The sequence below is a fragment of the Neofelis nebulosa genome, chromosome 2 (assembly GCF_028018385.1).
Source record: "Neofelis nebulosa isolate mNeoNeb1 chromosome 2, mNeoNeb1.pri, whole genome shotgun sequence".
NCBI lineage: Eukaryota > Metazoa > Chordata > Mammalia > Carnivora > Felidae > Neofelis > Neofelis nebulosa.
Genome location: NC_080783.1, coordinates 171799912 through 171825890, shown reverse-complemented (window position 1 = coordinate 171825890; position 25979 = coordinate 171799912). Strand labels below are relative to the sequence as shown.

The following is a 25979-nucleotide window of genomic DNA, read 5'->3' as shown; positions in this document are numbered from 1 at the left end:
GAGGCATTCCTTCCTTCCCACATGATAACGTTAGTTCTGTCTTCTTTGGACAGCCTGTGCTGTGCTTAACAGAGGTATCTGTTAACAGAGGTACCTTCAAGGAAATGCCAGTAAATCCCATGTTTCACCATAGCCAGGGCCATGTTCCACCATTTTCATTGTCTCTTGCCTTATTAAAAAAAGTCAAATACCATTATGCCTCAAGGAGACAAGTAGAGAGTTTACCATTTAATATTATGATTTCCTACTTACTTATATCTATAGAAACCTGGGAAATATGTGTGATAATGGATTCAGACAGGGGAAAGACTAGATCAATGAGAAGTAATTATCAACATGGATGCATTTACTAGAGATTTTTAATTCAGTAATCTAATTCAAGAGAATGCATCTGTTTGTTCAGCTGATCAATTTAAATCTGGTTTCAACAGAGACTTACCCCAAGTGAGATTGAAATGTCACAATTCCTTGACATAATGTAGAGGAGGGGGAAATAAAAGACTTAGGGGAGATAACAGTGTTGAAATGAAATTACTATTTAGGACCTGTTCATTCACCATCTAACTATGTCTGCCAAGAGGGCCCAAAGAATGCTCCCTTAACTAAAACACAGAGAAATAGATCTTGTTGAAGTACCAATATCCTTTAAAACACTATAGTGTCTGCCCTATGTAGGAGATGCTGCTATTGAAATAGGTTTCCTGAGGGAGGAGCCAAGATGGAGGAAGAGCATGGAAGGTTTTTTTGCATCTCACATCCATGAAATAGGTTTCCTGAGATCAGTGGTGATGATGTGATTCTGGAGTGGCAGAGGTCAAGTGGTAGTACTAACTGGTTACTATATAAGCAGCAGGGATACAGCTGCAATCAGAATGGTCTGACCTTCAAGAATGAGATTATTTATGACAGGATACCTGGGATTGAAGCAAATGGACAATGAAAAAGTCAAGAAAAATAATTTGGGAAATTCTAGCCCTGATTTGAGTTGCCTCAACAAAAAGTCAGATTACCTTACCCAATTCCCAGTGATGGATCCAGTTCACAGATGAGCTTATTGAATATAGAAGCAAGGTAACCCTGAGCAAGGACCCTGTGACATTGTCTGAAGCATCAACTGCAAATTTCTCCTTTGTCCCCTTAAATAAATCAAAGCCAATTGCCAGAGTAACTGAACTGGGAAAAGGGAAATACCCAGACTTTGGGGTATAAACGGACACCAGTTCTTAGCATTAATCTTGAGGGACACAAAAGGCAGCTGTGATCCACTAGTAAGAGTAAGGACTTAGGAGGGTCAAGTGATACATGCAGTTTTGGCTGGAATCCATTTTGCAATGGGCCAAGAATGTCCATGAACCCATTCTGTGGTTATTTTCCCATTCCAGAAGACAAAGTTGTAATAACATTTCAGCAAGTAGTAGATTATCCACATTTATTCTCTTGTCATGAAGGGAAGGGACAAATGAAGCGAGGCAAATAGTGGATCAAAAACAATATCATATCCGTGGGGGAATTACACACTAATATCACCATCAAAGACCTGAGGGTCTCACCTGTAGCTCACTACACTCTGCATTTCTTGAACTGCAATTCCTCTGCTATTCCTGAAAAAACTCAATTCTGGTAATTCAGGGAGGGGAAAAAAACATGAAAGAGGAATATGGTGCTGGCAGGGGCAGCATAGTTTGGAATCTTGTTGAATCCCCACATAAAAATATACAGGGGGGGCCTGAGTGGCTCAGTAGGTTGAGCATCTGACTTCAGCTCAGGTCATGATCTCACAGTTCATGAGTTCAAGCCCCACATCCTGCTCTCTGCTGTCAGCACATGCCTGCTTTGGATCCTCTGTTCTTCTCTCTCTCTCTGCACCTCCACCACTCATGCTTTCTCTCTCAAAAATAAATAAACATATATATATATATATATATATATATATATATATATATAACAATTTATATATGATCAATATTTATAATAAAACTAGATGATAAGATATCCCCACAAACCCCAAACTACAAATGGGTGGAGGAAAAAACAACAGTAACTTGAACTCATGTCATCTGTTTGAGAAATCAGAGACATGCAACAATGCAACTGATGGACAGAAACCTGTCAAAAAGGCAACAGAAACTGAAAAAAGTACAGCTGGTCAGTTTGAGAAAGGAGCAGAAACTCCAATAGTGGGTGAGTGTACAGGGCCAAGAACAAGTCCTAAAAGGCGCTGGAGTTGTCTAATCCCTTGGAACTCAAGACAGACCTCCACAGGAGAAATTGCTGCCATAGCGTCACATCTGAGTAGGCTAGGACCAACAGAAATGAATGTAAAGGAAAGCCTAGGTCAAAGTGTGGGAGGGCGAAAGAGCCAGAAACTCTCAGAAACCAGACCACCACCTTTTTAAACATTACATGAAAACAACAGGGGCGGTTCAGTGGGTTAACTGGCCGACTGTTGGTTTCAGCTCAGGTCCTGATCTTGCAGTTCGTGAGTTCGAGCCCCACGTTGAGCTCTTTGCTGACAGATTCTCTCTCTCTCTCTCTCTCTCTCTTAAAATAAATAAACTTAAAAAAAAAGAAAACACCAGAAGAGGGTGCTGTGTAAATTTAGAGGACCTCTCTGAAACAAGCCTCTTTCTAAAACTGCATTAAAAGCCAATTTATACTAAAATGAGTAATGAAAAAGTATCAAAATCAAGTCCCATAAAATGTTACCAAATAAAAAAAAAAGAAAAGAAAAGGAGCAGAATGATATCCCTACAGGCAATGAAAGAACACCTGAAAGCCATGCTCAAAGACAAATCAAAACTCTAATGTACCATTTCAAAATGAGGTAAAAGATATTCAGAAAATAACATAATATAAGGAAAAATAACAAAAGTCAGAATTAGGAAAACCCAGAAGTGATGTGACAGAACTCAAGAAAGAATTACCAATAAAGGGCAACAAAAAAATTTTTTTTAAATAAAGATCACTGTTGGAGAAAAGTAAGAGCAAATAAATACAAGTGAAACCTTTAAAAATGGAGGGCAAAAAAGAAGGAAAATTTTTAAATTCAAAAAGAAATGAGAAAAAAAAAGTCAAGAGAAATGGATAAATACTGACAATAAGCAAAGAAAATCCAATATATGAATAATAGGAGTCCCTGAAGAAACCCAAAGCAGAGGAACAGACCAAATACTAGAATCTTTCCTGAAATAAAAACCAAAAATATTTGAAATTACATATCAAAAGAATACACAGTATGCTTGAGAAAAGATACCTAAAATGGTCATGCTATTTATAAAGTCACTGTCCCTCTTTTATAATAAATTCTCCCCATTCTAATTATTGGAATGTTTTCTATCTCCTAACCGGACCCTGATCCAGAAATTGGTACCAGGAGTGGTCCCAGGAAACAGACCCTCAAAGATTGAATCGAAGATTGATTTGGTGATGTCCTCGCTCTGGAACAGAGTGCAGAACTCTTTGCCAATGGAAAATGTTAGGTAATCCGTGGCCTGCAGTGGCATTCACAGCTAATGAAATTATCATCTGTGGTTGATTATAATGAAGTATCTACACAAGCACCAAGACATATTCTAGCAAAATTGCTGAGCTTTAAGGAAAAATATATTTCAGGCTTTGGGGCTTGAAAAGCACATGTGACTTACAAGGAAAAAAATACATATTATCATCAATTTTTCAACAGCCATATTTTATGCCAGGAGAAAATAAAGCAACATACTTAAAATGCTTGAAGTAAGAAAAGGTGAGCCAAAGATTTTATACACAGCAAAACTGACCTACAAATATAAAAGGTGCAGACAAATTATTGTCAACATACAAGAATTCAAGGAGTATTGTTCCCATGAGTCCTTCCCAAGAGATCTACTTAGAGCTGAGCTGACCAATATGGTAGTCACTAGCTATGTGTTGCCACTTAAATTTCAATTTTAATGAATTAAATGAAGTAAAGCTAAAAATTCAATTCTTTAATCAAACTAGCTATATTTCAAGTTCTCAAAAACAAATGCAGCTAGTGGTATCATGCTGGATAGTTCAGATATAGAACACTTTCATCATCACAGAAAATTCTATGGGATAGTACTGGCTTAAGCCAATGAGCTTCAGAGAACCGATGACTGGAGAATCATCAACATAAAGACTGATGGTCTTTAATATATACTTAATTGAATAGCAAAGACTAAATGAGGATTAAAAGGCTGATAGTATATAAAAGCTGCATAATTTGAAAATTGACATATAGTAAAACCATTAAAAATGGGGGAGATGGATTTGCAAAATAAAAATATTTTAAAATTATATTTTGAATAACCATAATCGGTGGTGGTATTTGCACTGTTAATCTGAGACCAATGTAATTGTAATGAGGGATGAAACAAATGAATAATTGTGGGATATTCTAATTCTATCATGTCCTTGCAAACCAGATTCTCACTGTGGAAGAAAGAAGATACAGACATAATATAGAAGAGGTCAAGTAAAAAATCCTGTAGGCTGAATTTAAACTGGAAATGTTAGTATGAACAAGAACCCGTGATCAGTAATCACAGGTACCCCTAGGGCCCATATTCCTCATTTAAAAAAACAAACAGGGATTTTTGGAGAAATGACTGGATCTAGGTCTAGGTAAAGATTTACAAGATGTTCCTGGAACATCTTGACATAACAGATACCAAGGAAGCTATCAAAGACCACTGGGGTCATGTCAAAAAGATTCAGGAGCTGAGGCACCTGGGTGGCTCTGTCCGTTAAGCATTCGACTCTTGGTTTTGGCTCAGGTCATGATGTCACGGTTGGTGAGTTTGAGCCCTGAGTTGGGCTTTGTGCTGACAGTATGGAGCCTGTTTAGGATTCTCTCTCTCCCTCTCTCTCTGCACTTCCCTTACTCGTGCTCACCTGCACTTGTACTCTCTCTCTCAAAATAAAATAAACTTAAAAAAAAAAAAAAAGATGCTAAGGTGGTGATTTTTAACATAGTCCCATTCAATTCACCGCGATGGCCAAGGCAGAAGATGTATGGACTTTGGAGAATGCCAGTGGATTCTCTTAAATTTAGTTATGTAAACAGCACTTTAATTGAAACTGCATTTTCAAATATGATCTCTTTACTACAGCAAATCAACCCAGACCCTGGCACTTGGTATGCAGTTATCAATCTGATAAATACTTGTTTCTCCACACCAATAAGCAGAGAATACCAGAAGAGTTTGCTTTCTCATCTGTCAGGAAAGCAATTCACCTGTACTGTTTTACCTCATGGCTGCGGCAGCTCTGACTGTCTGTAAAAATGTAGTCAACAGGACACTGATTGCCTCACCATTCCACAGGATATCATGGTAGTTCAGTACATTGATGATATCGTATTCTTAAGACATAGTAAATAAGAAGCAGCTGTAGTCTTAGACTCCTTGATAAAACACATGTGCCTAAAAGAGTGTGAGATAAACCTCATAAAATCCCAAGGCTCTGCCACCTCAGTACAGAGATGCTTAGAAGGTCCCTTAGGGTTTGGGAGGCAATTCATACCACATTGGGATAAACTGCTGGACACATGTACCAAATAACACCTAAGGACTGTCAACTTTCATTAGGTCCTGGAGCCAGCAACAATTCTCCAGCTGGTCCAAGATGCAAAGCAAGCAACTTGGACATATGATCTAGCAGAATCATGGTGCTCAGCGTATGACTGATGAGGATGCTGGACAAACAGCTCCAATAGAAGAATCAAGATACAAGCCCTGGGGGTGTGGAGCAAAGCTCTGCACTCTTCTATAATACATAGTCTCTTTTTAAGAAACATCTCCTGGCTGGTAGAGACTGATTGCTTAGTCACGGGACACCAAGGGATCATGTGACCTGAGCTGCCCATTATCCACTGTGTGTTACCCAACACATCAAGCTATAAAATTGGGTATGCATAGCAACACTCCAAAATCAAACGGAAGTGTTAAATATGAGATTGTACTGAAACAGCTGGTAAAGGCTACACAGGCAGGTCATTTGTGTTCCCAGCACATCTACTCCAGTGGCACCATCACCTCTTCTTTCACTCATTTTAATAGCTTTGTAGGGAGTTGCTTATCAAAAGTGACCTGAAGAAACTAAATAAATAAATAAATATCTGCAGAAATAGGTCCTGGTTAAAAGTAGATGGCAGGAACAGTATGCCCTGCTTCAGGGTGACTCCTGAAGGACCGTAGAGAAAGGTAATTCTTTCCGTAGGCAGAGCCTCAAGCAGTACATATGCTGTCCCCTTCCTGAAAGGAAACAGAAAAGGTACAGATCTACAGAGATGTGTGGGTAGTACCAAATGGTTTAGCTAGAAGGCCATAGACTTGGAAGGAACTAGATTGAAGGGTTGGGGACAGGGATCAATGGGAGAGAGTTGTGAGGTTGGATCTCACACAATGACCCCAGAGCGTGAGGATATTTGTGTCATGTGTGGACGCTCATTGGAGGGCACCCGCTGCAGAGGAGGCTCTCCATAACAGTAGGAAAACGATCTGTGAATATCAGTCCACATCTTTCCTAATAATGCCAGAGCTGGCTCAGTGTGTTCACAAATAAAGTAAGGGACCACAGTGGCAGAAATGGTTGTTATTTACAGACTCAATAACAGAGTAAGATTTCTCTCCTCACCATGTTGGATCTGGATGGCACCGCTACTGAGTGCTCACTCTTCCAACATCAGGGACCCCAGCTTAGCTCCCTATCTGATACCACACCTGGGGAGACCAGATAGGTACCTGGTGGCAGAATAATTGGACCACGCCCACAATGGAGGGGGCAATGATTTGTCCTCACTGGAACAGAAATCTGTCCTATGTATATAGTTCTACCTTTCTTGTCTGCAGGGAAGTATCATCACTATACTCTCTCTTAAGAAGAATAATCAGGGGTACCTGGTGACTCAGCCAGTTGAGCATCCAACTCCTGGTTTCGTCACAGGTAGTGATCTTGCAGTTCATGGGATCGAGCCCCCCCATTGGGATCTGCTCTGGAAGCGCCAAGCCTGCTTGGGATTCTCTCTCTCCCACTTGTACTGTCTCTGTCTCTCTCAAAATAAATAAACAAACTTAAAAAAAAAGAAGAAGAATCAGATAATGATATATGGGGGAGGGATTAGATATAGAAAGACCAAGTAAAATATACCATTAAAAAAACCCAAAAGCTACTTGAGTTTAGGTTATGTCTGTCATGCTCTACCACAGTCCCTATAATTCTCCTGCTGTGGCACTTCTCATGCTTCTTTATAATGAAAACTCATGAGAGCAGGGCAGGATCTGTTTCACTCTCTCTCTCATATCTCCAACCCTAGCACTGTGCCTGGGACATAACAGAGCTCAACAGATACATGTTGAATGTTTGTTGAATGTGTTCTACATTTTAATATTTATCATAATGCTTTGAAAATATTTTGGTCAAAGTAGGTGCTTAACAGACATTTGTTAAAGGAAAACAAAATATGATCGTTTAGGTCAGAACTCAGGAAACTACAGCATGTGGGTCAAATCTGGCCTGCCAACGGATTTTTATGGCCTATGAACTAACAATAGTTCTTACATTTTTAAAGCGTTATGAAAAATGAAAAGAATAATAATATTTCATGACACAATCCAATTAAAAATGGGCAGAGGATCTGAACAGACATTTTTCTAAAGACATACAGATGGCCAACAGACACATGAAAAGATGCGTCACCATCACCAATCATCAGGGAAATGCAACTCAAAACCTCAGTGAGATATCACCTTATACCTGTCGGAATGGCTAGTATCGAAAGAAAAAGAAGAAACAAGTGTTGGAGAGGTTGTGGGAAAAGGGAATCTTCATACACAGTTGGTGGAGATGTGAACTGGTGAAGCCAGTATGAAAAACAGTATAGACCTTCCTCAAAAACTTAAAAATAGAATTACCATATGATCCAGCTATTTGACTTCTGTGTGTGTACTTAGCTGAAGAAAATGAAAACACTAATTCTAAATGATATATGCACCACTGTGTTCATTGCACTATTGTTTATAATGGCCAAACTGTGGAAACAACCTAAGTGTCCATCAGTAGATAAGTGGGCAAAGAAGGTGTGAGATCTATATCTATAGATAGATATCTTTATGCATATGTATATGTTATATATGACATATATATATATATATATATATATATATATACATGCCATTAAAAAGAATTCGATCTTTGTGCTTATGACAATATGGATGGACCTTAAGAGTATTTTACTAAGTGAAATAAGTCAGATAAAGACAAATATGGTATGATTTTCTTTATTTGTGGAATCTAAAAAACAAAATAAACAAACAAGCAAAACAAAACAAAACACATAGATACAGAGAATATGCTAGTGGCTATCAGAGTGAAAGGGGCTTGTGGGGTAGGTGAAATGGTTGAAGAGGGTCATTTATATGGTGACAGATGGAGCTAGGCTTAATTGTAGTGATTACTTTGTAGTGTATACAAATATTGAATTATGTTGTGCACATAACTAAAACTAATATAATGTCATATACCAATTTTACCTAAATAAATAGATAAATACATACATACATATATACATTCGCCAATAAAGAGAGTGAGCTCATGAAACCGTAGGCTCCCACTCTCCATCTCAATTAAAACAGAACCTCAGAGCCATGCACTCTCTTCCTCTCCCTAACCAGGGCCTTTCTGTGTGGCCCTGGTTTGCTATGCAATCTCTAGGTCTTGTAAGTAATAAACCGTTATTTTTTCAAAGCTTCCTGATGGTTGTTGCCAAAGGGTATCTTACATTCTTAACAAGAACCACAAGGGCTGGTACTGCCACAACATTGGTTATTGATAGGCTGTGACTGGCACAAAACACTAGCCCTTTACAGGAAAAGCTCACCAACTCCTACACCAGACCTTCCAAAGCACAGAACATAAACATTTTTAAGACAATGGTTAATATGGTGCTGCCTCCTTCCTTTGCAGAGCACTACTCCTGCAATTCAACTCCACCTAAAAATATCAAACTGTATTTTTTTATATTATGGCTTCTGGGCAAGGTTTAGTGAGAGACTTGTCAACACCCTTAGGCCCTTTTTGCCATGTTGGAAACAAGAAGATATATAGTAGCCAAGGTAGATGGATACAGAGAGGTAGGAGAAAAAGACCATCAGAGGAAAAGGGGGAGGCCACACTTTGGCACACTGAATCCATAAAGGAAATTTTACTTCTGTCAGCATCATGTAAACAATGTAATGTGGTCTTTCCCAAAGCTTGGAACTACTTTCACTACAGTAAAGTGTTCATTGTAATTATTGAGAAAATTGTTGTCTTAAAACTGATGTTTACCATAGGGTTTGACCTGTATTTGGTGAAGCTAGGTTTTAAAATAAGACACTGAAGTTTATGAAGGAAACATCAACTTTTCCCAAGGAGAGAAACTGAAGAATTTCTTTTTATTTTTTAATTTTTCTAGGAATTCAGCCTTTATACCTTTTCCAATGGTATCCAGTGCAGATTAATGGATAATTGTAGGTTGTTAGCACTTGATACAGGTTGTGCTCATGTGTTATTTCTATAAAGTCAAGGTTAAAGTAACTTCAGAAATAAGATTTTTCTAAGTTTCTTTTAACATTTTGCATACAGAAATGGTAAGTTAGTTACAGAGTGAAAATGTATTACATATACAGTAATTACAGAGAAAATAAATGATCAATTTCTTCAAAGTCACAATTGATGCACTGTTTATTTGATGAAGACATCAGCTTTGAAGCTTTTGCTTAAAAAAACAACAATGACACAATCATTTGAAAAAGTTCACATGCTATTTGGAACAGATTACTCTAATTTTTAGAGCAGAACCAATTTTAAACTTTAAGTGCAAGAATTTTTTTAAACTATTGTGGCTTTCTAGGAAATAGATTTAAAAATTGTTGTGAATTTTATTTTATTTCATTTTATTTTATTTTTTAATTTACATACAAATTAGGTAGCATATAGTGCAACAATGATTTCAGGAGTAGATTCCTTAGTGCCCCTTACCCATTTAGCCCATCCCCCCTCCCATAACCTCTCCAGTAACCCTCACTTTGTTCTTCATATGTAAGAGTCTCTTCTGTTTTGTCCCCCTCCCTGTTTTTATATTACTTTTGTTTCCCTTCCCTTATGTTCATCTGTTTTGTCTCTTAAAGTCCTCAAATGAGTAAAGTCATACGATATTTGTCTTTCTCTAATTTCACTTAGCATAATATCCTCTAGTTCCATCCACATAGTTGCAAATGGCAAGATTTTATTCTTTTTGATTGCTGAGTAATATTCCATTGTGTATGTGTGTGTGTGTGTGTGTGTGTGTGTGTGTGTGTGTGTGTATACCACATCTTCTTTATCCATTCATCCATCGATGGACATTTGGGTTCTTTCCACACTTTGGCTATTGTTGATAGTGCTGCTATAAACATGGGGGTGCATGTGCTCCTTTGAAACAGCACACCTGTATCCCGTGTATAAATGCCTAGTAGTGCAATTGCTGGGTCATAGGGTAGTTCTATTTTTAGTTTTTTGAGGAACCTCCATGCTGTTTTCCAGAGTGGGTGCACCAGCTTGCATTCCCACCAACAATGCAAAAGAGATCCTCTTTCCCCGCATCCTCGCCAACACCTGTTGTTGCCTGAGTTGTTAATGTGAGCCATTCTGACAGGTGTGAGGTGGTATCTCATTGTGGTTTGGATTTGTATTTCCCTGATGATGAGTGATGTGGAGCATTTTTTCATGTGTTAGTTGGCCATCTGGATGTCTTCTTTGGAGAAGTGTCTATTCATGTCTTTTGCCCATTTCTTCACTGGATTATTTTTTTTGGGGGTGTTGAGTTTGCTAAGTTCTTTATAGATTTTGGATACTAACCTTTATCTGATATGTTGTTTGCAAATATCTTCTCCCATTCTGTTGGTTGTCTTTTAGTTTTGCTGATTGTTTCCTTTGCTGTACAGAAGCTTTTTATTTTAATGAAGTCCCAGTAGTTCATTTTTGCTTTTGTTTCCCTTGCCTCCAGAGACGTGTTGAGTAAGAAGTTGCTGCGGCCAAGATCAAAGAGATTTTTGTCTGCTTTTTCCTCAAGGATTTTGATGGCTTCCTGTCTTACATTGATGTCTTTCATCCATTTTGAGTTTATTTTTGTGTATGGTGTAAGAAAGTGGTCCAGATTTATTCTTCTGCATGTCGCTGTCCAGTTTTCCCAGCACCACTTGCTGAAGAGACTGTCTTTATTCCTTTGGATATTCTTTCCTGCTTTGTCAAAGATTAGTTGGCCATACGTTTGTGGATCCATTTCTGGGTTCTCTATTCTGTTCCACTGATCTGAGTGTCTGTTCTTGTGCCAGTACCATACTGTCTTCATGATTACAGCTTTGTAATACGGCTTGAAGTCTGGAAGAATTTCTTTTCCTGAAATGATTATTTCATTAAATTGGAAAAGTTGATATAATTTTGTTAACTTTTTCAACATTTTCTATAAAACATACCACTGCATTTTGTCTACTATTCATCTGGAATAACCATGTGCTAGTAACTGACTTCCCTTTATTTTTTGCTTTATGTATTCTTTATCATTTAACTTTATTACAGGCAGGCAGAGCCTGGTCCCTGTTAGAATGACAAGAACTGTTTCTTTAATTACTGTACAAAGACAGTAGTAGTATTCTGGCAGATCCTGTGCTATTCAATCAAACAAGTTTCAATAAAAAAAAAAAAGCTGATTTGCCAAAATCAGACATTTGTTAAGTGAAAAAAATTATGTAGGCACTTATTAGCATAAGTGCCTACAGTGACATTCTATTTTTTGAGGTTTACAGCTCTCAGGGAGCGCGTGTTGCTGGAAGTTCTATTTAAAAATTATGTAAGGATTACGATACTCGCATCTACCTGATAGAGGAAAACGAGAAAGGCAAGTGGGTCATTTTAGAAATCACAACTTTTAAGCTAATTGCAATTTCTAAAGTAAACCTAATGGTACTGCAGAGAACAAGAACGTCTCTAATCTAATCTTGGCAGCATTGTGATTTCAAACTGCTAAGCCACACAGTATATTCACTTTTCCTTTGTGTGGGATGCCTATTAACCCTCACCAAGGATCTTTCTCTGTGCCTTGGTTATGTATTGCAGCATTCTTGATTGATGAATTGTTGTCAAAGACAGACTCAGGCCCTTGCTTTTTACCAAAAGAACTTTTTACGGAACACAAATGTTTTTCTGAGGGAGAAATGTAGATTTGGTTTCATGCTTTCTTGGTAAGAGATTAAGGAGGATGGTCTAATAGAAACAGGGAATGAGAACAAACTTGAGAAAGCAATCGCAAGTGATTGGCTTGAATAGGGTAAATATGTGAACATCTTTCTGGACTTACAACTGTCTTCTGAGGAAAAAGCCAATGCTACTGATTGTTTTTCAGAAGTTAAGATGGCTATCACCCAATTGTTTTGCCTTTTACTTAGAACATTAGAAGGAGGGGGCTCCTGGGTGACTCAGTTGGTTACGTGTCCAGCTTTAGCTCAGGTCATGATCTCACAGTTCATGAGTTCGAGCCCTGCTTCAGGCTCTGTGCTGATAGCTCAGAGCCTGGAGTCCGCTTTGGATTCTGTGTCTCCCTCACTCTCTGCCCCTCTCCCACTCACACTCTGTCTCTGTCTGTCTCTCAAAAATAAATAAACATTAAAAAAAAACATTAAAAAAAAAAGAACATTAGAAAGAAATACTTACAACCCAATCCAAAATGTCACTTCTAAAGAAAAATTGTGTTCGTATGCCCATGATGACCACAAAGCACAGAAATATTTTCCTTTTTTTCTATCCTTTCAAAACTGTTAAGACAATTTCTTGATCTCTCTCCCACACCTCCAGAAACCTTACTCCTCTATGAATCCTTGTGATCTCATCTACAACATAGATGAGCAATCCTTATTGAGTCCATCTCAACACATGAGAAGACTTGCAACTTACAGGTACTTCTCTGTAACAATATGTACATCTTCCTGATTCAAGTGTATCAAAGTATGTCAGCACTTAGTTGATAGAGCTCATGAAAACTGTGCTTTAATAAGAGGTAGTCTATCTTTGCTCCCAAAGAGAGAATAAAGAATACATAAGAAACAAAGACAAAAAAGCCAATGGAAATAGGAAAAAAATTATTGTTATTTCTAGGTGGTAGGTATTTCTGATGTTTTGTATAGTTTTCTGTATTTGGAATGCTTCATAATTTTTTAATGGCTTTTCTCAAGAAAAATAAAGCTAAAGAAGTTCCCAGGTACTCAAATTCTAACTGAAGAAATGGAAAGGAAGAGGAGAAATTGCACAGCATTTTTCTTTTTCAGGGGCAGCAAGTTGAAGAAAACTCTGAACTGCTGTTGCATCGGAGGGACGGTGATCGAGGGGGTCCCTGGGAGCAATATTCTTATTCCACTGAAGGAGGTGAGCCAAGATACTTATAAGCTCTAGAGAACCTTTAACACGGGAAGCTATTTATCATAACAAGGTTGGTTGATACTGTTCCCATACTGAACCAATTAGGTTTGCCTATTTCGTCATACTTCATAACTTGGGATGATAGGTTTCCAAGTATGGTACAGTGTAGTAATTGAATTTTGATCAAACACACATGGCCCATAACCCAGTATGTGAAATTTTCAGAACAGTTCACAGCTTTTAAATATCCAGTCAACATGTTGCCAAAAGTACAGGATGTACTTGATGCAAGGGGGAGAGAAAGGGGAGGGCTGACTCTTGGTAGAGCTGTAAAACAAATATTTTTGTTCTTGTTCTCTTCTTATTTTTCAAATAGCAGTGGAGAAAGGCCGTGGGATATCATATCATAACTCAAGTCTTCCCCTTGCTTGTTCCATGCGCATAAACATCTTTGAGTCTCATTTCAGATATTTCAGATTACCTTTTTTTTTTTTTTTTTTGCATGAAACTATTTTCACGTCACAGGACTGTTACACATGACCTGCTAGCATTTCTCGTTGCAGAACTATCTAAAGAGTATTTTTTGACTACCTACCATATGTTAGACACTGGATCTATAGGTTAACTCTTTTAAATAAAGAGATATAATCCCTGCTTTCATGTGATCAACTGTGGATGGAGAGACAGGCATAAAATAATGAAAACATCAATAGTTTTATAACTATAACCTGTGATAATTAACATGAAGAAAAAGTAGAGGGGCACCTGGGTGGCTCAGTTGGTTAAGCGTCCAACTTCGGCTCAGGTCATGATCTTGTGGTTCGTGAGTTCCAGCCCCGTGTCGGGCTCTGTGCTGACAGCTCAGAGCCTGGAGCCTGCTTCGGATTCTGTGTCTCCCTCTCTCTCTGCCCCTCCCCTACTCATGCTCTGTCTCTCTCTCTCTGTCTCTCAAAGAATGAGTAAATGTTAAAAAAAATTTTTTTTTAAAAAGTAGAGCATCAGGAAGGACAAAAATGGGGGTCTGATTTATCCAGGAGAGATGGAGAGGGGAAGAGAAGCAGGGAACACATCTCCAAGAAAGTACCATTGAAATTGATCCTTAAAAGATGAGAAGCAATCCAAGAGAGTGGATACATATTCCCAGGAGAAGTAAGCATATAGATAAACCTTGAAGTAGACAAGACTTTGGCAAATTCAAGGATCTGAAGGCTAGTATATTCAGTGAAAAAGAAGCTAAAAAGATAGGCAAGAGACAGATCAAACTTTGCCATGTAAACGATTATGCTAAGATTATAGAAGGATTGTTCAGCCATTCAAAGGTGGTAGGTCAGGGAGTGACATAATGGGAGGCAGGCAAGACAAGAAGCAGAAAGACTAACTAGAACACCTTGACTATTGTCCAGATCAAAAATACTAGTGGCTTCGAATGGAGCAATGGCAGAGGTGAAGAACAGTGGACACCTGTGAGCTATATTTTGGAGAAGTGACATAACTTAGTGATAACTGGACCTGGGAAGTGAGGGAGAGGAAGCCCAAGGAAATCTTCAGGTTTGTGGCTTCAGCAGCTTAATGAATAAAGTCTAGTAAATACTAACTTGTTAGCATAACTCGTAAGAATACCCCACAGGGATAGAACTACATCACTCTCACAAGCTCCCATGTCTGTAGTGATACTCTGCTCTCATCAGATTTTAAGGAACAGATGCCTTAATCAGATGGTGGGGATACAGAGAAATTTTCCACCTACATGTACATCAAACTGTTTAAAAAATACTTTTTAATGTTTATTTATTTTTGAGGTGGGGGGAGGGGCAGAGAGAAAGGGAGGCACAGAATGTGAAGCAGGCTCCAGGCTCTGAGCTGTCAGCACAAAGCCCAGCGCTACGCGGGGCTCGAACAAACGGGATGAGAGATCGTGACGTGAGCGGAAGTTGGACGCTCAATCAGTTGAGCCACCCAGGCGCCCCCACACCAAACTTTTCTTACCATAAGCAGGAGAATGTCTCTGAGATATGAAAATCAGACTTTAACATAAACTTAAAATATTTACTCTCACCTCTACAGACACGGTCATAGATGTCTGGCAGTGGAATAAGGAGAATCTGGAAACAAAATGCTCCTTTGAAAATATTTGAAAACCAAGTTTATTTCTTTATTCATTCAATAGATTTTCCTGAGTGTTTTTAGTGTGGAGCATATGAGGTAAATAAGATGTGTTCCCTGCCTTTGCAAAGAGTATATTCTATCAGGGGAGAAAGAGGCATAAAAAAAAAAAAATGTCTAATACAGTGCAGCATGTTATATAGATCAAGTAATAGAGTTATATTTAGCAGATGATAGGATTATTAATTTTCCAGGGGGAGTGGGGGACAGGCACATGGGCATGGCTATCAAGGCTTTCAGAGAGGTTGCATTTGAGATAAGTCTTGAAGGATAGACAAGAGTTTGTTAAGCAAAGAAGAGGATGGGGGAGATATTCCAAGAGAAGGCAACAGCACAAGACAAGATATGAGGGTCCCAAAGAGCACTGGGTACTCAGGACTAGAGCCCTCAGGGTGTCTGGTCCAAATTGGAAAAGTTGCCCTTCCATTCTGAAGTCTGAAAAACACTACCAGTCTAGTCTGACTTACCTGCTATCACTTGAGCCAGACAGGGAATTCTAATTTGAGTGGGCCCAAATCAGCAAAAACCTCTTCACTTCATGTGACTACTGCCTGAATATTGCCTGTGTTCATGCAAGTTTGAGGTTGACCTATTGAAATGGGCGGTCCTCCCTCCCACAATCAAAATCAGTCCAACAGCTTGGCCAAGGCCACAGGACCCAGCTTTTAATATACCTAGAAAGAGGCAGCAGTGGCCCAAGGTAATGCTTATGTGGCCTGGAGAGTGCAGATAATAGGATGATCCTGACACTTAGTCTGGCAAACCGGTACAGCTGCCCTCGTACAGCAGTCAGGCATAGTGAATGACCGCCACCAAAAAAATAAATAAATACAGTATGTGTGTGCATGTGTGTGTGCATGTGTATGTGTGTGATCTTTACATTTGTTTTTAATAGCTATTCAGACAGTCCTTAGAGAGGGAGTTGGCAGCTTCAGCTGGAGGCTGCTCCCCCACCTGTCTCCAGGCACTGCAAACACAGCTGTGTAAGGAGACAGCCAAAGCTTCCAAGGAAAGACAGGGTACAATCCAGGGGGTGGGGGGAGCCGGCAATGGGAGCGCCTTTCTCACAAACCCACTTGGGACAGGGCCTGTCTAGCAACCGCAAAAAATTAGCAAGGAGGACATGGTAAGGCCTTTTTTTTTTTTTTAACTTCACAATAAGTAAAGCCATTCAAGACCCAACTCAACGGCCACTTTAGTAACCACATGCGAAGTAACCGCTTGAGCTAAAGCCGACCCTCAAAGGCCACTTTAAAACCATCTATGAAAAGGGGAAGACAGAGCACTCAATTCAAGCGAAGGGGAGAACAAGGTAACAGGCATCTCCAGCAAGGCACACATTCAGGTTTTCTCCTTGCATCCAGATGACACGTAGAGGATTATGCGCTATCGCAGAACTCGTGGTTCCTGACACAAAACACAGAACTTCCTGGCAAAGTACCTAGAAACTTCATTTCTATTTCTCCAGGCTGAAAAGCGCAGGCATTTTCAAAGTTCAATTCTAGGAAAGTCAGCAGGGGCGAGATTCCAGCAGCCGCTGATGATCCCAATGTTAGCAATTCGAGAGTGGTCAGGGGGTTGCTGCTCCCCGAACAGAGGGGACATTCGAAGAGGGAAAGATACAAGTCGTTTTAGCAGATGAAAACCAACAAGGAGGTATTTTCGGTATCATTTTAATCGCAAAATAGCACGAACGCGGTCTGTGCCTGCGTGCTACCCAAACGTCGATTTGAATACCACTGAACGCTAGTTTGAAAATTTCCATTTTTGTAATTTGCTTTCCTTTGTGAAGCCAAGACTTGAGAGGGAGCTGGCAGCCGGCTCCAAGTCTGGCACGACTTCACCTCAGACGCACTCGGTTGGTTTGGATGTCGAGGGAGACCGCACAAGAGAGACGGGGAGAGGGAGGAAGCGAGGCAGGGAGCGAAAGAACCTTGGCCGGGGCTGCCCGGCAAGCCGGCCTCCGCGGCGCAGCCAGGGGCTTTGGCTCCACCTGCAGGAATCCGAAGGCACACCGCTTAGATGCCCCGCTTCCGCAGAAACCGGGTGGGGGCGGGGACGGACCTCCGCCGGGGCCTGTCCCAGCCCTTCCCCACGGGGTAAGAGGAGGGGTTGGGGGGAGTTGGGAAGTAGGGATCTCCAACACCGATCAGGAGCGGCAAGCCCTATTCAGTACAGGGATTTGTATTGGGGGGAGAAAAGACATCATGCCCTCCGACAACCTGTTCTTAGTTAAAGGTAAGCCCCATTTGAAGGCCAAAGGCAGTATTCGGTTCTAGTACAGACAGAACGCATAGCATGTGCTCAATTATCGAATACATGAACAAATCCACTCTATCAAACAACAGAGAACGAATGTGATCAAAACCACCCCCCCCCCTTTTTCAGGTGTATTTATGAGTTGTCAAGTATTTTGTTAATGGCTAGTAATTGCTACAAAAATCCTCCACTATCTACATTAGTACTGTGTTCCACCTCCAAGGTGGGCAGCACAAAGTAAGGGTCACCTGTTTCATCTGGCGCCCTTATTTTGCAGGTGAGTAAACAGAGGCATGGAGAGGATTCCCCCCAACCCCCCGCAGTCAACTAGTTTGTTGATGATAGAAATGGTTTGGGGCTAAAATTTCCTAACCTCTCTGGAGTTTGGTTTCTAAAGCAAGAGAATTATTCTACTTTACTGTAGATTGGCCAGAATGGATATGCTCAGCTGATTGGCTATCTCAGGAGGAAATTGGCTTCCCTGCCTACCTGTTGTCCTGTCCCTGAGCTTCTGCCCCAGCCTTCTGCTCTGGGCCAAGGCAGCTGCTCATGTTGCTTTACTCCAAATATCAAATGCTGCCTGGAGCTGATGCCAACCCGTTGCTAAACTTATGAATTCATTTTTTCAAGCCTAAAGGACAGAATCTTTGCACTTGTGGGCTTGTAACCTACAAAACAGGCAGGTGCTTTGTTTTAGCAACACAGGTGTCTTCCTTCTATCCAGTAGCTAGCACATCTACTTACCCAAAGTGCTTAATAAGCAGTTCTTGAGCTTCCCAGTGATAGTTACAGATGAAGCTGGTATTTACCAATTGAAAAGGAATTTTTGCTGTAGGCAGTTAGCGCTCAGTTTCCAAATAAAGTGAAGATCCTTCTTGTAAATGACTTCATTTGCGTTATGTCAAATGAATATGATCCAGGGAAAGTTGGAGATCAAAAGATCCAGACTCTAACCACAACCCATTTATAAAATGGAAGTAATACTGTCGTGACCTCTGAAGGGATTAGAAATGAATCATTATTACAATAATCACAATATTAATAATAGCTTTGAACTGGGGCACCTGGGTAGCTCAGTCAGTTAAGTGTCCGGCTTCAGCTCAGGTCATGATCTTGCAGTTTGTGAGTTTGAGCCCCATGTCGGGCTCTGTGCTGATAGCTCAGAGCCCGGAGCCTGCTTTGGATTCTGTGTCTCCCACTCTCTCTGACCTGCCCCAGCTCATATTCGCTCTCTCTCTCTCTCTCAAAAATAAACATTAAAAAAAATAATAATAGCTTTAAACTATTATTGGTGCTTACTACATTCCAGGCTCTCTGCTAAGCCCTGTAAGTACATTATCTAATTCATAACAACTCCATGTAGGTTACAATTATCCCCATTTTACAGAAGGAGATCTGAAGCTCAGAGAGGTTTAAGTACTCACCCATAGTAACAGCTCACAGTGGTGAGACCCAAATCCTATCAGAACCTACATCCTACCTCACTCCAGACTCCTAAGCACTATGCTGTACAATAAACACCTATTGGCTGCTTCCATGCCAGTGACATTCAGATCTTTATCTCTAGTTCTGAGTTCTCATGGGAGCTCTATACTTTATTTCCAATTACTGAAAGAATATCATTAATTATATATTTCACTGCTATTTAAAATTAAAAGGGCCTAAGCTAACCTCCTTCCCTCTTTTCATAAGCATTTGCCATGAACCATCCATGTTCAGACCTCCAAACTCGGTCTAGGACACTGGTTCTCAAATGGGGATGATTTTGCCTTCTGGGGGATATTTGACAATGTCTGAAAACTTTTTTGGCTGTCACAACTCGGGTGAGGGGATGCTGCTGGCATCTAGTGAATAGAGACCACAGGTGCTGCTGAATCGTCTGCAATACACATGACATCTCCCACAACAAAATTTTATTCTGCCCCAAATGTCAATAGTGCTGAGTTCAAGAAACCCAGGTTTAGGAATATGAAGATGCATCATCAGACAGATCCTATCAATCATCTGATGCATGAGATATATGTGGAAATTTGAAGCACAAAGTTTGCAGAGATAACTGTGTGGTGAGGTGGAGTAAATGCACCTAAGTCTGTAAAGTCCATAATGAGCTATGGGGTGTACTATGGGCTGGGCGGAGGAGGTGATACTTGAGCCAGGCGCAAAGAAGAGATGAGATCTGGATTCCAGATAAAAGAACAAGCAGTGTGCAGGGTGTGTGGGTGTACTTCCAGAATGTGGGCTGATTTTAATTGGAGCGGAGGATGTGTGAAGAGGAGTAGTGGAGAAAAGGAGGTAATGTTGTGCTGGGGCCAGATCAAAGCTTTGAGCAGAGAGAAGGACTTCAGACTTTATTTGTGAGTACTAGGAGGCACATCTAACGTTTTCACATAGAGGACCAATATAATCAAAATGTTCTGGGGTGCCTGGGTGTCTCAGTCAGTAAAGCGTCCGACTCTGGATTTCCACTCAGGTCATGATTTCTCGGTTCATGAGATAGAGCCCTGCCTGGGGGCTCTGTGCTGACAGCTCAGAGCCTTTTGGGATTCTCTCTCTCTCCCTCTCTCTCTCTCTGCCCCTCCACCGTTCGTACACACGCTAATTCTCTCTCTCTCTCTCTCTCTCTCTCTCTCAAAATAAATAAATAAAATGTTCTGGGGGAAATGAATCTGGTAACTGAATGAAAATGGATTGCAGAGGGGCACCTGGGTGGCTCAGTCGGTTGACCGTCCGACTTCAGCTCAGGTCGTGATCTCTCGGTTTGTGAGTTTGAGCCCCTCGTCGGGCTGTGTGCTGACAGCTCGGAGCCTGGAGCCTGCTTCAGATTCTGTGTCTCCTTCTCTCTCTGCCCCTCCCCCCACTTGGGCTCGGTCTCGGTCTCTCAAAAAGAAATAAATGTAAAAAAAAAAAAGCAGAAAATGGATTGCAGAGAATAGGAAGCTGGAGAGAGGAAGATAGAACACTACTGCCATACATCCTACTGTTAAAAAAAAAACACTTAGTTATTTTTGTTCTTATTAGTAGCAACCAATAACTGCGGGATTATTGTGAGTCAAAGCTAAACACAGTTTATACACCCTACCTTAGGGTTCACGTACCATCGCGGGGATTTACCCAGTTTACAGACACAGGGACGGTCTTAGCTTGACTAGGAAGTGGCAGAATCGGGATCTGGCCCCCAAAGCCTCTGCTCCTAACTGCTCTGTGTGCTGGGATTCTTAGCCTCTTGACCAAAGCAGACTGTTCTCTTTTCTAAGGCAGGGCTATAAAATGAGGCAGCCCAGACCCCCTACTGGGAATGGGAAGGTCTGGGACAAACAGCCTCAGGAAATCTGCTCCTCCTTGGCAGTAAGAGCTGACTGTAGGAAGAAAGGGATGTTTCTGTGAGCTAATTTTAGGGGTGTGGGGAGCATAAGCATGTGCCTTATTGCAAACACACCTACACAATAGATTCTCCAAATCGCTCTGGAGTGGAACCGGCTCTTCCCAGGGGGATGGTAAATGAGAGCAGAAATGGGGCCCGGGTTGGGGCATCTGACTCAAAGATAGAGCTTCTTATGTCAGGCCTCTCCCGCCTGATGAGGTAGCAAGCAGAAAGCTATAAAGTGGGGGACTGAAAGGCTGTGACTCAGAAATTCCTTGTTTACTTGGCTCCTGCACAGATCGCTAACGGGATCCAGGTGTGTGCTCTGGTTTTGTTTTAGAGCCTTTTGGCCACAGGCAGGGGAAGAGAGGAAAGGTGTTGACCATATCTGTAGGCAGGGTGGGTGGCAGCACTAGAATTGGTGGAGGTGTGGACAAAGGCATGGCCATACAGGCCAGCCGGCACCAGCGGCCACTGGGGGCTTTGGGTGGGTCTGCAACTAGAGGGTCTCTGGTGACCGAGCGCATGAAAGGAGATTCATTACAAGGAGCTAGAGAAGTAAGGAACAAAATGGAGGCCACCACAAGTAACCAAGGACTGGTAGGTGGAGTATGCATGCGTGAGAACCTTCTTGAAGACTTCTAGGACTTTCTGAAAGGAATGAAAATGGTAGAAATTCTCACCGAGAGGGCAGGGAAAGAGAGAGACTTTGAAGGTGTGCTGGTCATCCCCGTGCTTCCATATGACTCCATTGCAGGTTAACTTTAAACTATTTTGGGAAGTTCATGATCTACAATTTAAAGGTCAAAGATGCTAGGATTCCAGGGCTCCGACTCTTCTTTCTAAAATTCCACTTTAAAGCTTTAAAGAAACATAAATTCTTAATACAATCTCATATTTTGACATTATGAATATGTAGATTAAAAAAATCAGGATACAACCTCTTTTCTGGACTTGATCTCCTCAAGGTCTGGGATTGCATCTGTAGCACTAAACTCAGGAGGTCCTCAAGAAGTATCTGCGAAGTCTAACTCAGTATAACATTCTTCCAAAACATTAAAAGTATTCACTAAATGGGGGCACCTGGGTGGCCCAGTAGGTTAAGCGTCCAACTTTGGCTCAGGTCATGATCTCGCAGTTTGTGAGTTCAAGCCCTGCATTGGGCTCTGTGCTGACAGCCTGGAGGCTGGAACCTGTTTCAGATTCTGTGTCTCCCTCTCTCTCTGCCCCTTGCCTGCTCACACACTCTGTCTGTCTCTCTTGTTCTCTCAAAAATAAAAAATAAAAAAAGAGTAGGGGCACCTGGGTGGCTCAGTTTGTTAAGTGTCTGACTTCAGCTCGGGTCACGATCTCACAGTTTGTGAGTTCGAGCCCCACGTCAGGCTCTGTGCCGACAGCTCAGGTCCTGCTTCGGATTCTGTGTCTCCCTCTCTCTCTCTGCCCCTCCTAGCTTGTGCTCTGTGTGTCTCTCTCTCAAAAATAAATAAACATTTTTTTTAAAAAATTTTTAAAAATTTAAAAATTTAGAAAAAAGAGTATTCACTAAATGCATTAAAGTAATTTTTAAATCCAAATTTTATTTTCACCTAAAAAAAAAAAAAAGCCTAACCTTATGCATCAATATGCCTGTTTTCACAAAGCCTTTGCCCACAGTCTGTAAGTTGTCCTAATACTAAGACCAAATGCCAAAAAGCAAATGTTTTTTCCTTGAGAAAATCTGGAAGAGGCAATTATACTAAAACACACTACTCAGAAGGATCTGTTTCACTGTCTTTGCTTGTGTCCATGGCATAATTAGGCCCCTTCAAACCAGTGTCCTAAGAATGAAAACCAGAAATGAAAGGTCTTATCACTATGGCCTCTCCATTTTGTTGCCTGACATGGGATATTCCTCATGAAAATGAGGGTTGAGATTAAAAGCACAGCTCTCAGGGCTCGAAGGTCTCCACACAACTGAAAATGTCCGTGGTCACTTCACACACACCCTACACTTCAAACGAGCTTGCTTGAATCCAATGTGGTGGATAATATAGTACTTAACCTCGAAGTATCAGGTGGGACTAGCACTTTCATCAGGTAGTCAATGACCCTAACTAGGTTAGCACCCTCAGAGGAAACAGGTAGCCTATTGTAGGTAGCCTATGAACCACTTACTGATTACTAATAATTACGCCAATGGATCTCAACACAGAAAACCTTAAGTCTGAGTGACCTGGAAGGGTCTCAGCATTTTAGCATCTCCTTACTGCTACTGAGCAATCCAGATCTCTCCACATGGGCAGGGTATCCTGAGCAGCTAATGGAGATGCCTCCTTCCAAACCCTATTTATATGCACCAAAGTCCTTCCCCCTAATGAATTTCCAGTGGGGACAATGCCCTCTTGTTGGATCGTCAATCGTTTACATTTCTCTGATCTTTTCTCGCAGCTTCCAATGAGCATCAGTTTTGCGGCAGCCACCTGAGCATCGAACAGGCAATTAATTGGAACAGATTTAATAAATGTACTGGAGAAGGAAGCTGTATGTTTAGGGACGACGGTACTTTCATGGTCATGCATAACGGACTGGGCACTTTTCCACCCACCTGCTTATGCTACCACAGTGAACACAAAATTTACATACCTGGAAGAAAACAGTATTTTCTGAAACGTTAATAATAACTGCAGAAAATTTGTCTATTATGAGTAAACATCTCCATGGCTTAACTTTGCACCATTCTATTCTGGTTAAAAATATCTACAGTGTTACCTTTTATCTTCCTTCTAAAATACACTGGTAGGGAGGCACCTGGGTGACTCAGGTGGTTAAGCGACGGACTCTTGGTTTCGGCTCAGCTCATGATCTCGTAAGTTCAAGCCCCACATTGGGCTCTGCACTGACACTACAGAGACAGCTTGGGACTCTTTCTCTCTTCCTCTCTTTTTGCCCCTCCCTCTCTCTCTCAGAATAAATAAGTAAATTTAAAAAAATAAAAAAATTTAAACATTTAAAAAATTAGAAAATTAAAATAAAATACACTGGTAGTAATTGAAATGAAATTGAAATCCAATCTATTCCACAGAAAAACTGATAAATATACCCAAATATTTTGTACATGTGTATGTATATACATTCAAGGATATACACATACACAAAGATATTTATGACTGTATTAACACAAAGACATATATAAACTTATGTGCAAAGACATTATATATATATATATATATATATACACACAAAAAAATGTGTGTAGTGTGTGTGTGTGTGTGTATTCATTATAGTTCTGTTTGTACTGGCAAAATGAAATAGACACAAACTAAATGTCCATCAATAGGGGAATGTTTTTTTTTTTTTTTTTAATTAAGGTATAACCATATAACGCAATACTATGTATCCATTAAAATACTGGAGTAAATGTATTAGGTTAACAATTCTTTCCTGTATAGATCTATAGAAACAGCAATTTTATATGGTTCGAATTAATGTATGTATAGACATGAAAAATTTATGTGTATTGGTAATTAGAAAAAGCAAGCTATAGAACAGTACATATTGATGTTAAAAATGTAAGAAATAAAAATATAAAAAATAAATGAGAAAGATACTCAGCAAAGAAGTAACATGGTTATTTCTGGGCATTTTACAATGATAACTTTTTAATAATTTCTTTTAAAAATTTGCTCATTACGATTGATTCCAATGTATTTCTATCACACTTTTCCTCGTCAACAAATTCCAGACACCCGGGAGCCCCACTGGCACAGATGAAGAGAGTAACGAAGAATTAGCCTTAATTATTCAGGCTAAGAAACCCAGATTATTATGAGAACAAGGGTAAAAAGCAGAACTTTGTCTTGGATTATCTCAAGACAATCATCTGAAAACTTCCTGCTTACTTTTCCTGTTTGAACCTGGCTTTTCAGATTAATGTGAAGTGATCTGTTTCTCTGTGATTCAGAACCTCACAGAACTTGGCAGGCAAAGAAATACAAAGAAAGGAAGAAAAGGAAAGGGGAAAGTGGGGGATGAAAGAAGATGGGCGGAACTTGAGAAGGCTTAATAAAGTAATAGAACACACCCCAGACCCTCGGGGAACAAAGGAACAAGGCTGGTGGGAGACAACAGATGTTCTCCTTCCCAAACCATGAAAGCACCACACTCTACACCCAAACTCCTCCTCACTCCAAGGAGTGGCTAATACCACTTACTGGAATATCTGTACAACAAAGGAATTGTTTTTCTGATGATGAGTGTTAAAGGAAAAATCACATTGCCAGGTACCGTGAAGAGCAAGTTATCCAGGTTGTCGATTTCTCTTGATTCTTATTTCTCTAACTCAACTTTATGGAGGTAGAGTTTACATAGAGTAAAAGCCATTCATTTTAATTGTACATACCCATGACTTGTGACAAAGCCATAGACTTATGCAACCACCACCATAATCACTTTCATGGATTCCATCATCCAAAAACGTTTCTTTGTGCCAATCAGATCCCACTCTCACCCCTCTCCCCAGACAACCACTGATCTGCCTTCTACCGTAGATTATATTTGTCTCGTCTAACATTTCATATAAACAGAATTACAGAGTATACACCCTTTGTGTATGTCTTCTTTCACTTAGCATAATGTTTTTGAGATTCATCATGTTGCTGTGTGCATTCATAGGTCATTCCTTTTTATTGCTGAGTAGTATTCCACTGTATGGTTACACTAAACCCACAGTTTATCCATTCACCTATTAGAGGACATTTTGGTTGCTTCTAATCCGTGACTACTATAA

At 40.4% G+C, this 25979-nt stretch overlaps 1 protein-coding gene across 3 annotated transcripts in view; it reads right to left on the bottom strand.

Moving 5' to 3' along the window:
* Window positions 1–8265: 8265 nt before the first annotated feature.
* TM2D1 (TM2 domain containing 1) overlaps window positions 8266–25979 on the bottom strand; it is a 93933-nt gene continuing 76219 nt past the window's right edge. The window contains exons 6-7 of one of the 3 annotated variants that reach the window (XR_009258082.1): window positions 15488–15533; window positions 8266–11418 (exon numbers count right to left, since the gene is read on the bottom strand). The gene's annotated coding sequence lies outside the window, so the exon portion shown is untranslated. Of the gene's footprint in view, window positions 11419–15486; window positions 15534–25979 lie in introns of those variants that run through there. The other 2 variants (XM_058717194.1, XM_058717195.1) reach the window with 2 other exon arrangements.